This window comes from Ochotona curzoniae, unplaced genomic scaffold, assembly GCF_017591425.1.
Source record: "Ochotona curzoniae isolate NIBS_2020 unplaced genomic scaffold, NIBS_Ocur_1.0 contig_2754, whole genome shotgun sequence".
Lineage (NCBI taxonomy): Eukaryota > Metazoa > Chordata > Mammalia > Lagomorpha > Ochotonidae > Ochotona > Ochotona curzoniae.
In genome coordinates this window covers 28,176,565-28,193,501 of record NW_024465582.1, presented here as the reverse complement: position 1 = coordinate 28,193,501, position 16,937 = coordinate 28,176,565, and the positions used below count along the sequence as shown (strand labels likewise).

The window sequence follows — 16,937 nt, the reverse complement described above, 5'->3', positions numbered from 1 at the left end:
GAGATAATATTAGCTCCGAAATGGCAAACATTGGGGTTCCATGCTCGGTTGTCAGCGCTCTGAGTATGCGACAGCTTAGTTCGATGAAAATAAAATCAGAAAAGGGTTCTTGGTGAATTAGCATCCCGATCATGTATCTGTTCAAGTAGTTCTTTTTCTAGCTAAGTACAAATTCAGTTTGGAAAGGAGGGGAAGCAGTTATATAATGCAAAAAAGTTCACTGAGATCAAAAGAAAATAATCCACAGATGTGGGCGAAACAAAAGTGGAGGACCAGACTGAGGGAAGTAAAGGACATAAAAATAGAATTATTGCAATTCCTATTAGTCTGTTTGAGATGTGAGGCTTGACCTTGGCTGAACCAAACACAGAATGAATGATCTCATTTTGCTGAGCCTGAAACCAAATTCAACCAATTTCATCATTACTTGAAACCCAACTTCTCCATTAAAATAAATGCTTGGAAAAGAAACTTAGATTTGTCTCAAATTACCACCAGAAAAAAATTTAATATATTCTCCAAACTGAACCAATACTTTATTTGGCTCAAATGTTTTCTGCAGACAGTCATAACAGAGGGGTTCCTTCTTTGGTTATTTGGGAATAAACTTTTCTTTATCATGGAGCGTCAGATAATCATACTCAGCACATCAGATTGATTCTTCAGATTCATTTATTTACCTGAAAGTCAGAGTTTCAGAGACAGGAAGAAAGAAAGCATGAGTGCTTCCATCTGCTGGCTTACTAACCTAGGTGGGCACAGTAGTCAGGCCAGGCCGAATGCAGGAGAAGGGAGCCCCTGCAGGTCTCCCATGTCAGTGTCCGGGTCCCAAACACGTGCACCATCATTTGCTGCTCAGCCTAGGCCATCCCAGGGTTGTAATGAACTCAAGGAGGCCAGATGCATAGAGTCCAGCGCCGATTTCTACTTTTTCCTACCACGCCTGGCATTTGCTTGTTGTTGTTTCTCAGAATCATTTAAAAATTGGAAGAGCAGAAGCGGGCGGTGAGGGGGGTGGGTCTTAAAAGTCTATCAGCTTCTCCTTGGATTCCACTTACAATGACAAGTCGTTTTCAGTAATCCCCTTACCATTTACAGTAAGGCTTATTTACACGTTGATGTCAGAACAAGCCTAGATTCAAACATGGTCTGAGCCCATGAACTGTTTTAGGAGGTGAGCTGAATCATCATATGGGGAAGTCAATTCATTTGCAACCTTCATGTTCCATTGTAAGGAAAATCATCTTGGAGCTGCCCCTTAAACATTTTGCTGTATCTTCCCCCTGTGATTTCCAACAGGTTTCTGAATGTAGTCACCTTTGATTTGAGGCTTTTCATGCAAGAATCTAACTCAGAGAAAACCTGTTTAGATAGTTTTCAGATAAGAAAACTGAGACTTGTGAGAGAACGCCTGCTTGGCTGCAAAGCCAGGAACAAGCATGTGATTCATGTATTTTAAAGGACATTGTTTGATTTGTGTTGAAAATCCGATTTCCAGAAAAGAGAAGGAGAGAGAAAGACAGGTCCTCCATCTGCTGGCTCACTCCCCAGATGGCTGCAACAGCCTGTGCTGGGCCAGAAGGAAGCCAGGAGCTTCATTCATGTCTCCCGAATGGATGGCAAGGCCCCAGACACTTGAATCATTTTCGACTGCTTTTCCTGGGCCATTAGCAGGGAGCGTGATTGGAAGTGGAGCAGCCGGGAAGGAATCCTATAGGGGAATGACAATGCGGCAGGGGCCAGCTTTTCTTGATATACCACAGCACTGGGCCCAAATGGGTCCTTTGTCTAAATCCAGGATCCTTCTTTAAATTGTCTCTTTGTTTTATATAAATGTGTGTGTGTGTATATATATATGTATATGTGTGTGTGTAAATATATATATATTTGTGCATAATGTTAACAGAGTTGATCAGGGTAGGAAGGATCCAGGGTTAGGGAAAAGTAGATGTGATCGTTGCTTCCAAATTTTCTATTTCCTTCTGTTTCTGGAGGAAGGGGAAGAAAAAAAGAGAAGCCACACCCAGCCTCCCCACCGCCCCAGTATCAGGAATGGGGACCGGCCACCCGGTATCAACTCAGGATCCCGATGTGGGACACTCTCTGAGGGTTCTGCCCAGATGGTTTGGATAGTTTTGAAACGCTTTCAATTTCGTGGATCAGGATCCTTCATAACACTCTTATACAATAAAGTCAGCCATCAGAATAAGGTGGCCTTCAGACTCCCTGATGCCGGTGTTTCAGAGACTGTGAAAGTGTTGAAGGATGTTCATTTCTGAGTAATAAGGCATAGAGTTGGATTATTTGTACATGGACATAAAAATTAGAAAACATCTCAACTCTGGACATGTCTTTGAAATTAGATTTTGTTTTTTAATTCTGTCCACCGATTATATCCTAGAGGCATAAGGCTAGACCACCCTTCGATAAAGGACATCTGCTTTTTGAGTTTGGAAAATGAAAGGTCTTACCATATCCCAGTAATAAAACTGGTGCGATTGCCTGCTCTTACCTGCAGGGGGAGATGCATGCTACAGTGAGTGCTCAATTCACGCACAGGAGAATGTGGCTTGTCACCAGGTCGCTCAGCATTTTCTTGACTTTGTTTTTAAATCGGGAGCATTTAAAATGGAGTTTAGTCCTTCAGTAAGTAGAGGGTTCAAGAGTAAACTGTCCAAATATGGACAATCTCACATGTTTATTCTTTGTTGTGAAGTCTAAGGCAGAAGAAAGATGCTTCTCTAGAACAAATGTTTTGTTACCTGGGCTGATCATTTAACGCTGAACAACTCCTTTATGGTGGCAGTGATGATGCTAGTTGCTTGAATTTGCCATTTAAGTATGTATGAGTGTTTCTATAGGATTAAAAAAAAAGTAGTACATATAAGAGAAATGTGTACATGGGGTGGGCACTTGGCAGAGCCATCGCTTGGGAATGCACGCCCGCTGTCAGAGTGCCTGAGCTTGAGGCCTGGGTGCATGCTCACCATCGCAGCTTGATTAGCACCCTGGAGACAGCAGGGGAGGGGTAGTTGTGCCCCTCACATCCCTGTGGGAGACCGAGATGGAGTTCCCAGCTCCTGCATTGGCATTGCCCAGCCTTGATTGGTACAGCCACTCGGGGAGTGAATCAGTGCACGTGAGATTTCAATGTCTTCTTCTCCGCTTTTCAAATACAATAAATGAGAGAGAAGGAGGGAGAGAGAAAACAAGCTTAACAGCTTGAAGCAAAAGCCACCTAAAGAAGGCAGAGGGCTGGCTCTGAGTCAGAGAGGCCCTGAGGACACCCTGTGAGGTCTGTGCATCAGAAGGGCGGGCCAGGCCCTTCCAGGGAAGCCCCACCTCCCTCCAGTAGCTGCAGGATGACTTACTGCTTCCTCTGGCAAAAGCACAGAGAGCGGCAACGATGTAATAATTCCAGGGAATGCATGTTCCATAGCCTTTCTTAGGATGTGATTGGAAAATGCTGATGATACAGTATGCTTAACAGCTTTACTGAAACATTTGTAAGGATTGTGTTATGTTTTACGTAGAGGATTTTTTAAAAAAAAAAAAACTTGTTTAATGTGTTTACTTAATACATTGAATGACTGCCAAATATTCTACAATTTTAAAAATGGTTACTTTTGCAGAAATCCACATATGAAAAAGGCTGGGAGATACTGAAAGATTTATTTAAATAGGGAGAGGATGACAATTAGTTAAACTTGTGATGCTTATAGAGCAATCAAAGTCCATCTTTTTATTAGAAATTTCTCAGTTTTGTCTTGTTGTTTTTTTTAACCTATCAGTGTGAGAAAGTCCCATCCTGACAGTGATCTTTTGAAGAAACATTGACAGAAGTTACACCTGGGTTTTCTAAATAGTAAAAATTGATCTGTTCTGCCGATGGGGAAAAAATCTCTATTACCTGAATGTCTGATTTGGATACTACTTGAATTGAAATAATTGAATGTTTATTTAGTCAACACAACAAAAACAATTGAGTCCAATACCCAAGTGAAAAGCCTTCCTTTTACGGTATAATTTTGGCCAATTTAATTGAATTCTCCAAGGTTTCATTGATTTATCAGTAAATCCTTAGTTGATGCTTGGCACAATGCTTGGTACCTAGACGGTATTCACCAAACATTAGTTATCCTTGTTGCTATAATTTGGTTGTTGTAATCCATTTGTCAACAGATATTTTCTATGCACGTTGTTATGTATATATTGCCTGCAACAAAGTAGATAAATGAAATGTGACCTTGGGCTTCAAGTAGCATGCAATCTAGAAAAGAAGGAATAAGGGTGATTCAGCAATGGCAAATACCATAAATATAAACCTCTTAAAATATAGGTATGGAAGGAGCCAGCAAACACTTTGGGAAGACTCTGTACTAACCTTTGAGAAATATGTTCTCTATGTGGTAAGGAAAAGATGGCCTTACACCACCAAGAGAAATATGGAGACATGCAATGCCAGATAGGAAGTTGGGGACTCTCAAGGACACACATAGTTGAATGTTCATGGGGGCAGCATGAGGCTGCTCAGAGAAGTAAGGGCAGGAGCATCCCAGGCCTGTGTCACAGTGAACTTCCTCCATGGGCACTAGAGAATCATCAGTTATTAGAAACCCAGGTGAGAAACCTGCAGCTAAGAGAACCAGTGTAGGCCTCGATTATGGCAAAGATTCTGTGGTTCTGAACTGGAGTGGTGATACGGGGTCGTGGGGAGGTGAGAAAAAGGACTCATTTCTTTTCAGAGACAGCCCTGAGAAGTCTTGAGGGTGCGTTAACTCCATTGGGAAGTGAGGAAGAGGCAAAATCATGTCTGCGCAGGTGACTCACAGCATTGTGAAAAGTAAAAAGTGAAAAGTGAGAAGAATCCACGTGCTAAATCATGTGGGAATTCTGAGCCTATAAAGAGAAAGGTTTAAAAATCATTTGCTTGTGAAGGTGTGTTAATTGCATAGGAAATATTTCTACTTTGAGCGATTTTGGATGATGTGCTAGAGGCAAAATAGGCACGCATGCACATTGCTCGTGAATATTAACCTTTTCAGATGATAACTAGTAACCAGCAAGGCAAATAGCCTGGTGTTACATGGATGCTTTTGACAGACCTCTAAGCATTTGTCAATACTTCTGTGTAGTTTCTGAGGACATTCTTGTCTTTCTGGGAAATTGTATATAAGGACATCTACAGTCCTGTCTAACCAACACTACAGCCTGGGAAAAATCAAGATGCTGTATGCGAAGTGCTGACCAGTTAGTGCAAAAAATACAAAGTGATATTATTATCTGCCACTTCCATCACCAGGATCGTCATCCTCTGCGTCGTCACCTTTGTTATCTCTCAAAATGTGTACAGGATTTTTAATTTGACCTGCTGCTCCTCTCGCAGAAGAAAACCAAGTATCAAGTCCGTATCCGTGTCTGGGGATGGAGAAGGTCACATTCGGTCACTGTATTCTTTGTGTCTTCTCAGACACAGAATCACATCTCCTTGTTTCATATTTTTCAGTGAAGAACAACAAATGCTGCATTCCCAAGTCTCTCCCTTTATCTACAAAATGCTTCCCACCATTTAAACCTTACAAGAAATACTACTAACATTTGATTCCTACTCAATAATATAATCTTTTTTTTAACCTAGCAATGTTCCAGAGGTAGACACAGTTTACTATGTTTTAATAATTAGGAAATAGGCTAGAAAGTGAAGTGATGGTAAGATTTGTTTTATGAATTTGAAAGAGTTATAGAAAAAGGAAAAAACAGAGACAGAAGTCTTCCATCCACTGGTTCATTCCCCGGATGGCCTCAATGGCCAGGGCTGGGTTAGACTGAAGCCAGGAGCCAGAAGCTTCATCTGGGTCTCCCATATGGGTGGCAGGGGCCCAAACACTTGTACCATCTTCTGTTGCTTTTCCCATTCCATTACCAGAGAGCTGTATCAGAAGTGGAGCCACTGAGCATGAACTGGCATGCATGCATATTGGGATGCTGGCACAACAGATAGCTACTTTTCGTGCTATGCCACAACACTTGTCGCAATTTAAATAATATACATATAGTTTTATACATCTACATGGATATAGTTTATGTAGTTAGCAAATGAGAATTATGGACCAATGTGAATCAGAAACAGAACAGTAAATCCCCTCTGCCTTAAAAGTTTTATCATCATGTATTTGAAATAAGCAAAGACAGAAAGAGAAAGAGAAAAACTTGCAGATGGAGAGAGCGAGACCTCCCATGTACTGGCTCACACCCTCGTGCCCTCACGGCCAGGATGGAGCCAAGCCAACCCAGAAGCCTGGAGCTCATTTGTTTCCCATAGGAACAGCAGAGACTCCAGGGAACATCATGATAGGAAGCGGTGGAGTGGCGCTGGGGCCTGAACCCGGGCACTCTGACACGACATACGAGGATCCGCAGCAGCATCTTCAAGCCAAGCACCTGCCCCCAAATCTACTAACCTGCGCACTTCAACAGGCACAAGCAGCTGTGTCTGTAGCTCCCCAAAATTGCTTCCTATGGGTTTCCCTCCCCTTGTCCATTCCTTTTTCTCCCCCTTCTCTCCCAGTCCCCTGCCCTTTCTCCTCCTTGGAAACTCAAGCAGTTGTTTAAACTGTCTGAAATGTAGCATCCTGTGAGCACTCCTCTGTCCCCACAGTTCTCTTCCTATCCGCTCAGGGGTGCCTGTCATCAAAAAGAGCCAGAACATCCCTGGAAAAGGCCCCAGGTCTGTGTTTGAAGTGAGGCCCAGGGAAGGCATCCTGAGGTGTGGGTTAAGTAGGGTTTGGGCAGTGGCCTTCATCTTGCCTCCTGGACAATTGACCGAAGCCTCTGAATGACGTGGCTCAGCCCTGTGGGGAGCCTCACCTTCTGTTCACATGCAGGATTTGAGATTGGATGTTGGTTCCATCATTACCTTCTTGGGAATCCTTTCTCAGTGTGCAGTTCTCTTGCTCTCTGTCCTCCAGATAGGTGGTTTTGCTGCCTAAATCCCATCTGTAGAGATGGGACTCCCTTCTCTTTTCTGTAGTGCTTTGCGAACACTTTTGGCCATGGGCTAGTACTTCCAATCTGCTATATTCTATGCACCTGAAAGTACCAGTGGGCGTTGAGAACATGTTCCTGTGGCCATGTATCAGGTGATTGCCTGTTGTGCACTGAAATGGCTGTGTGAAGAGCTTCATGTCTGTTTCCCTGAGTTTGCTCCTTGATTCATACAGTCCCTTGTCTGTGACCGGCTGTGCTTAAGCTCCGAGGACCCAGTGCACCACAGACAGAACCCTGCGGAGCTTCAGAAACATGACCTGGGAGCAGTGGTGGACTGAAAGGATGTGCTGTGAAGTGGTGAAGAATATTAAATGAATGAAGAGGAGGATCAATAATGGAAAGGAGAACTAAGTTAAGGAAGGAAGGAGGAAGAAATGGTATCGGGTAAGGGCTTTATCCTAGAGAACCAAGAAGCTATCAGAAAGTGGGGAATCAGGGACTTAGGCAACCCTTCACAGCAGGAGAAAGGAGAAGACTGGGGATGGAAAAAGAGACACGTTTCCTAGATAGTCAAGTAGGGAAGTACAAGACTGGCCGTGGACCTGAGCTCACAGACTTGAGGGACAGCTCAGGCTCCCTACGCTCTGATGTCTTGATTTGCAGAATTGGCTATACTGTTTGACTACAGTGGTGTCTATAGAAACAGATCTAAGTTCTTTTTCCTTGCAGGCTTTTACTTTGAATAAGGTCTAAGATGTGGTGGGTTTTGTTTGGGTGTGTACATGAGAGCCTGTGTGACAGAGGAAGCGCAAGACTCAGAGGCCAGAAGATCAGGGTTTTGTGGCTGCCTGACCTGCTTTCCTGCTGTGTGTGTGTGACCTTGAACGAGTGACTCAAGTGGCCAGCATGTCTTCTGTGGTGGATTGTAACAATGCCGCCCTGATTTTGAAGGATTACATGAGATCATCCAGGTGAAAACTTAGGCCCAGTGCCTCGTGCATGGTCAACACTGGGTCTTATTAAAAGGTGTGTGGAAAGTACCTTATAGAACAAACGTAAGCTTGTCCCTGGACATTAGTCTTTTGAGCAGTAGTAGTTGAGCCTGTAAATTCTCATCTTGGGGTACTATCCTTTTTTCTCTGAGACCTGCTGCCATGGTGCAAAATGTTGTACAAATGGCTTTAGCAATATTCTGTGAGCCCTAGAAGAAAAATCCTGCCATAGTTCACCATAACATTATATCCAGAAGAATCTCTGGCCATCCACCAAACAGGATGCCAAATCAGCAGAGATGAGGCTTATTCCAGAATTGAAGCCACTCTCAAGGAAAGATCTAAGTAAAACTTTTTGTTAGCATATTTTACTACTTGTTTTCCTCTATTGAAAAGTCAGAGCAGTGAGTTAGAGGGAGGGAGTCTCTCTCTCTGCCATCTGATAGTTCATCCCCCAAGTGACTGTAATAGCCAGAGCTGAGCCAGGCTGAAGCCAGTAGCCATATATTCCATCCAGGTCTCTCATGTGGTGGGGCCCAAGCATGGAAGCCCTCAACTGCTGTTTCCCAGAATGCTCTAACAGGGATCTGAAACCCAATATGACCCAAAGTTGGCTTGGCAATCCCATGTGGGATATGGTGTCCCAAGCAGTGGCTTAACTCACTGAAGTCACATTGCCTACTCCAAGGAAGAAGATGCTTATAAAGTGTTTGAAAATAAGGATTTTCCAAACATGTATGAAAAAAAAAGATAGAATTAAAAGAGAAATTTGTTCTGAGGCCAGTTTTATGGCAGAGCCAATAGAGCTACAACCTGCAACACCAGAGTGCTGATGGGCACCAGTAACTGTGCAGAATGCTCCACTTCTGATCAACTCCCTGCCAAGGACCTGGGAAAGCAGCAGCAGATGATGATCCAGGTGCTTGGACTCCTGCACCCACATGGAGACCTTGGCTTCTGGCTTCAGTCTGGCCTACCCCCAGCAATCGCAACTATTTCAGGAAAGAACCTTTACCCTCCACCTGCACCGCACACAGCTGGTGTCCACAAAACCTCATAGTAAGATTCTGTGCACTGAAAACTGCTGCAGGTGCTTAAAATCAAGAAAGCTGATGTATCTGAACCTGTTGGCCCAGAGATGAGCCAGGTCCCCTCCGTGTTTCCCTAGACAGAGTAGTAGGAGAAGCTGGCCGGACTCGATTCTTCCTTGGGCTGGTTTAGAACCCTTCACTTGAAGAACGGTTTATCAGGAGCAACACGATGGCAGTTAAAGCTAACCCACCACCTGCAAGCAATAGCCTGCCATACAGGTGCCAGTTCATGTCCCGTATGTTCCATTTCCTATCTGGCTCCCCACTGAGGCCTGGGAAAGCAACGGAAGATGGCCCAGGTTCTTGGACCCCTTCATCCATGTGGGAGACCAGGAGGATGTTCCTGGCTCCTGACTTCGGTCTGGCCCAACCCTGGATGTTGTGGCCATTTGTGTAGTGAACCAGCAGATAGAAGAACTCTGTCTCTCCTTATCTCTCTGTAACTTTGCCTTTCAAATAAATAAATCTTTTTTTAAAAAGGTTTCTCTCATAGGGAGCTTATGAAAATTATTTGAGATATTTATGAAAAATTAAGCAGAATCATGGGATATAGTGAACACTTAATAATTCTTGGCTGTACTATTGAAATTTGCCAGGGGGTGAGCACTTGGCTTAATGGTTTGGATGCCAGCATCCCATATTGAAGTGCCATGTTCAAGTTCCACTTCTTTTTTTTTTTTAAGATTTATTTTTATTATTTTTTATTGGAAAGGCGGATATACAGAGAGGAGAGACAGAGAGGAAGATCCTCGGCCCGATGATTCACTCCCCAAGTGAGCACAACGGCCGAAGCTATGCCAATCCAAAGCCAGGAGCCTCTTCCGGGTCTCCCGCGCGGGTGCAGGGTCCCAAAGCTCTGGGCCGTCCTCGGCTGCCCTCCCGGGCCACAGACAGGGAGCCCCCTGCCATAAGGGAAGCGGGGCTGCCGGGATCAGAACCGGCGCCCATATGGGATCCTGGGCGTGCAAGGAGAGGACCTTAACCACTTGCGCCACCGTGCCAGGCCCAAGTTCCACTTCTTATCCTGGTTCCAACTTCCTGCTAATGTGTAGCCAGAGCAATAGCTGATGATGGCTCAAGTTCTCCGACTCCTGTTACCCATGTTGGAGACTCACCTTCAATTCCTTGCTCCTGGCTTCAGTCTGGATCAACCCAAGCTGTGGTAGAATTTGGGGAGAAAAACCAGCAGATAGTAGATTACTATCTCCCTGCCTGTCAAATATGTTAAGTAAATATATGTTTTTAAATGAACCAGTAATTTCTTGAAAAAAAAAAGTAGGTTACTCTTAGAAGTAATAAATGCAGGTGGGTGGGCCAAGAAACAAATTTTTCTTACAATGAGATAAGAGGGTTGGCATCAGTGCACTATTGATTTTGATAATTTATTCACATTAGCAAACTGCTCTTTATGATATTTAATTTCTTACTGACGTAGGGAGGCACTTGTTTGTAATCCTGTTTCTATGCATACACAAAAGTTATTCGAACGTTTGATCATTTGATTGAACATGAAATGGCCTGTTGTCTAATCGGTTATTAATTAGATTTACTTTAAGGCTTGCAAAAGGAATTGTTTTCAGTCCTTTCTGCTTTATGGAAATAGTATGGATATATACATATTCTTGTATTAGATTTTTAATTTCATTGCAAGGTCCATCATTTGAACTTTAAGAGCTAAATCTTCATACACCAACATTCATCATAAGTCCCTTAACCCCAGCTATACCCAAACTCAAGTAAACAAAGTTTTTCTTACAGAGAAAGAGTCGGAAGATTTCAAAGTTGCCTAGAAAAGATATTTAGAAACATTAGTGGGATGGGGTAGGTTTCAATTTCTCAAGGCTAGTGGGATATTATGTAGGAAGCTACACCACTCACCTGCTAGTGAGGTTGCAGTTAATGTGAGGAGGATAATGTAACACCAGGCTTTGGGGAATTAACCAATCAGGTCTAACCCTGCTGTTCCAGCAGATGTCACTGCAGAAATAACATCTGGCTACAGACTTCCTCCTGACCACCTGCCCCACCCTCCAACCAAGCTTCAGCAGTGGTCTGTCACAGGTCCTGAGCTCAGCCTCTGATCTCTCATCTCAAATCTGACACCATCTAGACTGCGCATACCCTAAGCACTGCTACTCACCTCATCCAGAATCTATCCATTATGCCTTCCTCAACCATTTCAGTCAACACTATCCAGTTTGTCCACAGACCATACTAACCTGTCCACTGACCTCACTGTGCCATCTTACCACCACCTAGAAAGCATTTTTGACTCAAAACTGAAAATAAGACCATCCTCCGTTTCGTTTTTTTTTTTTTCAAATGATGTGTGTATCTTTCCAGGAGAATAGAGGGGGATTATAAAAGGCTGGGCTTTGGATGCATTAAATCAACACTGAGAATATTAGCTATGCCACTTGTTAGCCATCTGACTTTGGGAAACTTGTGAGCCTTGGCTCCTCATCTATAAAGTGCAGTAACAGCACACTTATTTCAAAGGGTTAAATAAGAATTAAATTTGTGGATAAACACCAAGCCTAATATCTAGTTCAAAAGAATAAAAGTAAAAAGGAAACCCTAACCTATAAGTCAATGTGCTTTTCTTGACCATATTATGACACATTCATCAGCAGTTTCAAAGTTGCCGTATTTTAGATGTTAGTTTGGACACCGAATAGCCCCCCCTCAAGGACCACGTATTTTAGCCCAGGTCTCCAATGTAGAGTTACTGGGATTGTGGGACATGTTGTAGGAGGTAGTACCTGCCAAATAATCCATAGGTCATACAGAGTGTGCCCCTGGAAGGTGATTCTCAGGAGAGGGATGCTAGCAGGCCCTCAGGTTGGGTCCAGTTACCAGATGTTCCTTCTGCCCTTCTGCATCTGACCATCTGCCACCAATAACCACATTGTGCAATCTGGACGTTCAGCATCTACAACCGTGAGCTCAACAGACTTCCCTTTACTGCACAAGTAGCTTGTCTCAGGTATTTCATTCTAACAACAAAGACAGTACAGTCGACAAGTGGTTCATCTTTAACATTGGAACCTCATTCACAAGCAAGAGTGAACAACTATGTTTCCCTTAAATTTGTTTTCCCCAACTAACTAGTCCTTTATTGCCTGGATTCTAAAGAAACTAGCTGAGGCTGCAACAATGTCTGCTTATTCCTATTCTTTTCTCCATGTTTAAATTCCTAATTGTGCACATAATCTTAGTCACTATATTTTCATGTGCAAGCCATTAAGACTCATGTAACAGCCCTCCCTCTGGAAGGTTTTGTTCTCCATCTGCCACAAATCAGATTCCTTAGGAACATGTTTGATTTTGAAACAATGTGAACGTACAGTTCATTTTGTTCAAATTTCATTGATGTATCATTTTTTTTAAATGATGTAAATGGACAGCCACAGAAAGCTCAGCAGCTGGTCAAAACAAGACATCAAAGAAGCCATTGAAATGGGCAGGCAAAATTTTAAAAACCAGTATGCTGAGACAGAGCAACATAGGAACCTATAGTCTCATACCGTCTTTGGACACACTTCACTCATAATAATTATTTACTGTACAATAGATTTGCAGAACAATTGGGAATGCACTCGAGTTTTCACTCTGTTAGCTGGTGTACATTCGTAGCAATGTATACAAGGAAAAAAAATAGGAAAGCAACAGCAAAGGGTTGGTGTTTCCTTGAGAAATACAGTACAGGTGAAAGGTCATGTTTTACTTAAAAATGAAAGAGTAAGAGTTTTGTCTCACTAAAGGCACAATTCAATCATGTGCATTTATTCAATGGGCCTCACTACTTTAGAATACAATAAAGTAAATGGTCAAATTCATGGGAGAAATATTATTAAATTCCAAACACATGTATCTCTGTAACTCTATTATTCAGCATAAATTTTAAAAGGATAAGGATTAGCTTTTCTCAAATATTTTGAAGATTTAATATCACAATTTGGAGATGTAGCCTGAAGAAACCGTAACATTTTCTCCGCTTATGTTTTTCCCCATTTGAGAACTTGAAGCCAATCATCAACCTGTTTTAATGCAGTAAATCTTCATTGACAGATCAGTTAGGTATTTTATCCACCAACTTCAGAAGGCCTCAGTAGACAGAATTGTTTTGACATCATTGGATGAAAAGTTCTATAAAAGTTCAAAGTACTGTTGTTATTTTGTGGCAACACACTTGCACTTATAGAATGCATTTGTGCAAAGTGTGCGTCCATTTGCTTTTAAGTCAGACCTCCAAAGAAGGGGAGACTTGTAAATGCCACCTCTTTGGTGCTTTCCAACAAAGGAGGAAAGCTCGCAGAACCACGCCCACCCACCGTCTTTCTAACTTTGTATGTGAACATCAAATGTCACTTCTTAAAAGAGAGCAGGGATGTTTGCACCTCTTTGCTAGAAATCTAAAACAAGATACAAAAGGTCTTTTGGAAAAGATGACACCTGCCGGCTCAAAAATAGCTGCTAAAGTGAATGGAGAAGGAAAATGGAAAGGGCGTGGTCTGTACTTATCACCGACACTGAAAATTTATTTAAAAGCAACTATTTTTTTAATAACAACTAATCTCAGAAGTCACAGACAGATGATGTCTGCCATTAAGAGTTCCTCATAGAATATAAATAAGAGCCAAATGGATGGTCAATTAAATACTTGGAATAGTGGCTCACAAAACGGTCTCTTCATTAGAACAACTGAGGGTCTTTTAAAAATGCTAGGGCACAGAGGAAATAAAATATCAGAGGTTCACAGGGCAGTAGCAACGTCTATGCACAAAGTGTGATAAAGACCCTACGTTAGTAAAATAGGTACATGAGGATGTAAAGAAGGAAGCCACTATAGAAGATAAAGAGAGCCATGTATTAAGTAATGCATGAAGAGAGCTAGGTAGGGTTAAGTAACTGCGAGTTGAATGATTTTACTGGGTGGATGTAGGATATGTGTAACAATGGATGAAACCCTGTCATTCCTTGGTAGCATATGAATATGTTGGATGCAAACAGGTTAAGTCCTGAATTCCTATGCAGAATTTAAGATATATTCAACTCAGTACATAGATTACTACACACATTTTCCTTGGGAGAAAACGCCCCTGGATTAAGAATTCTAGAAAATCAAAGCTCCTAATTTTAACTGCTTAGAATGGAAACTTTTGTATAGTATTTCGCTCATTCTTTATCTCTTAAATGAATGCATTGAAAGTAATGACTCTAATGGCATGGGGCATTATTGTAGTATCTGTGTGTGCGTGGCCCTCTGATTCACAGCTGTGCCTAAGCTAAGCATCATGAAAAAGTTTTGCAACTACAGCAAAGAGTGCTAGATCTTGCTACCCTTTATTATCTGCTACTCTCATGGTTTCTGTCCTAGTCTGTAAGGCTGTAAAAAAAAACTGAGTATTTTATACAGAATATACTTACATAGCCAGGGAAACAAAAATGAATCAGATTTACTCCCACTTACGGTACTTGTTATGGTAAAACTACACGAGGAAAGGATTGTGCTACGGAGAGTTGAATGTCATAAGCATTCCAAGAAAGCAGATATCAAATTTGGACAATAAGCAGTAAAGGCTTCCAGCAAATGTGATGTTCCTTTTGGGCCTGAGCGTAGTTCAGATACTTCGGAGTAAGTTAAATGTGCTACCTAGCCAGCATTTCCATAATGGGAGTGTTATTGGATGACCGCTCCCTAGCTTCAGAGCTCTATGGCTGCTTCTCGGCTTGCCCTACTCCAGCAAAGCAACCCTTTGCATCCAGAACCATCTGCTATTACAGAAAAGAGAAGACCACTTGTGACTTAGTAACATTCCTTCAGTTTCTATCTGACATTGAGTTTCTGAAAGTCATAGCAAGAATAAATGACCTCATGGGTTAGAGGACACTACCTCCCTGAATAGTTTTTGGTCATAAAACCCGTTTTTTTCTTCAATAAAATAAGATCAAATACTATTTAGGACCCTAGCTCTGTCATACTTTATTCTTAAAATGTTTGCTTCTGATTAATTACCTTTATTTTTATTTACTTATAATTGTTTACATAATTTCAAAATATTTGTGCACCAAAATTAACTTCGCTTTTGATTCCATTTTTTTTTTCATGAATAGTCTAACATATCCTCATATTTGCCTGAGAAGTGAATGAAAGATTTGGTAAGTCACTGTGTGAATTCTACTTTTCCCAGTGTGAATCTTTAGCAAATATCTTTGACACAACTTGCCATTTTGAGTTTTCTATAAAGAGTTAAAAGAAAACTCTGGCTCCCCTAACTAGTCATTCTCTCCAATTGGCGGAAGTCTTTTTGTGGACTTGATGGTTGCCCAGAGCAACAAAATATTAGGGACAAAAACATGTTCAGGGACTCAATTGTATAAGTGACTCAGAGCCGAAAGACCTTTTCCAGTTTGACTGGAGCCCACACTTACTTAGAGTCAGTGTTTGTCTATGCCTGTCTGCGCTACTCTCTCACGTGGAGTGGGCTATCAGATTGCACAGTGAAGTTCAGGACCCTGCCTTGAAACCTACAAAGAAGAATGTTATGGTTTGAAGGTAAACCTCCATCCCACATTTCTCACACGTGAAGGGGTCTCTGAGAACAGTAAATACAAACAAGACGAGATGACTTTGGTGAGCACACACCAAGAATGTTAGTAGAACCCAATAAAAGTTGAATTGGAGATCTGCATTCTGAGCCAATTCTCTCCTCTGAGTTTGGGGCACGAAATTCCATACCCTTTTCGTTCTCTTCTTTTGGAACCAGATGACTCTACCTACACTTGTTTAGTGAAATGTGAATTTCTTTCTTTTTTTTTTTTTAATTCTTCTGTCCCTAAGCATCAGAGTTCCTGAGGTCATCTCCTTCTGTTCCATGGTCTGGCTCCATGAAACCCATTACACCAGCTTGTTAAGTGAGCTATTAGCATCTGGAAATCGTGTCTGCTGCTTCTATTTGGTGTTGCCTGGGGCAAAATTTGGAGGGCAAAGTCTTAGTCAATGCTTATTACTTGAAGTCATCGCTCTGTGGCTGTTTTATTAGGTTCCATCTTGGTTATGTATTTAGCTGGTGGTGTTTTTATACCTCGTACATATTCTTCCCACTTGCACATGAGCAATGTCATGACAATGAACAGTGTTAGAATATCACTTTTTGTTCTTTATAAATACGTACTGAGTGTCGTGATGATCTCTCCCTGGTCATCTTGGTTTGGACATTGTGATTTGAAATGCATCTTTTTCAGTGGTGGAACACAGCCCTAAGCTCTGCGTAACCACAGCAGCTGTTTGGAAACATGGTTTCAGGTCACTTGTTTGCAAATGTCTTTTTCCATACAGTTGAACCCTATACATTACTTGACATGAGAAACACATTTGACCTGGACAGATGATTTGGCTGACCTTGAAAACTACAGCTGTTTAAATCACTTTAAAAGCATACACACTACAAGTGAGCTCATATTTTAAACCTTTTTTTTTTTTTTCTGGCTGATGCCTTCAAGAAGAAAAAAAAATCGTAAGACAGTTTATCAACTGGGTGTTAATGGGGCCTCAATTTTAGTACATTTCTTTACAAAAAGGCAAGAGAAAACTTTGCTTGATGTTACAAACAACAGATGATATGGCTGATTTTTTTGAAGAGAGACTTACTGATTTATTTACTTGTTTCAAAGAGAGATTGACAAAGAGAGGGGCAGCAGAGAGAGACAGAGAGATCTAGCCACTGGTTCTTCCCTTATATGGCTGGGTCTAGGCCAGGTCAAAACCAAGGGCCTCGTACTCCTCTGTGTCTCCCACATGTGTGGCTGGGGCTCCAGCACTTTTGCTGCTGCCTTCTCAGGCACGTTAGCCGTGAGCTGTATC

General features: G+C 42.0%; 1 protein-coding gene across 7 annotated transcripts in view; it reads left to right on the top strand.

The window, feature by feature from the left end:
- Positions 1-16,937, top strand: part of PDE4D (phosphodiesterase 4D) — a 1,371,497-nt gene that overhangs the window by 1,188,265 nt on the left and 166,295 nt on the right. The window lies entirely within an intron of this gene.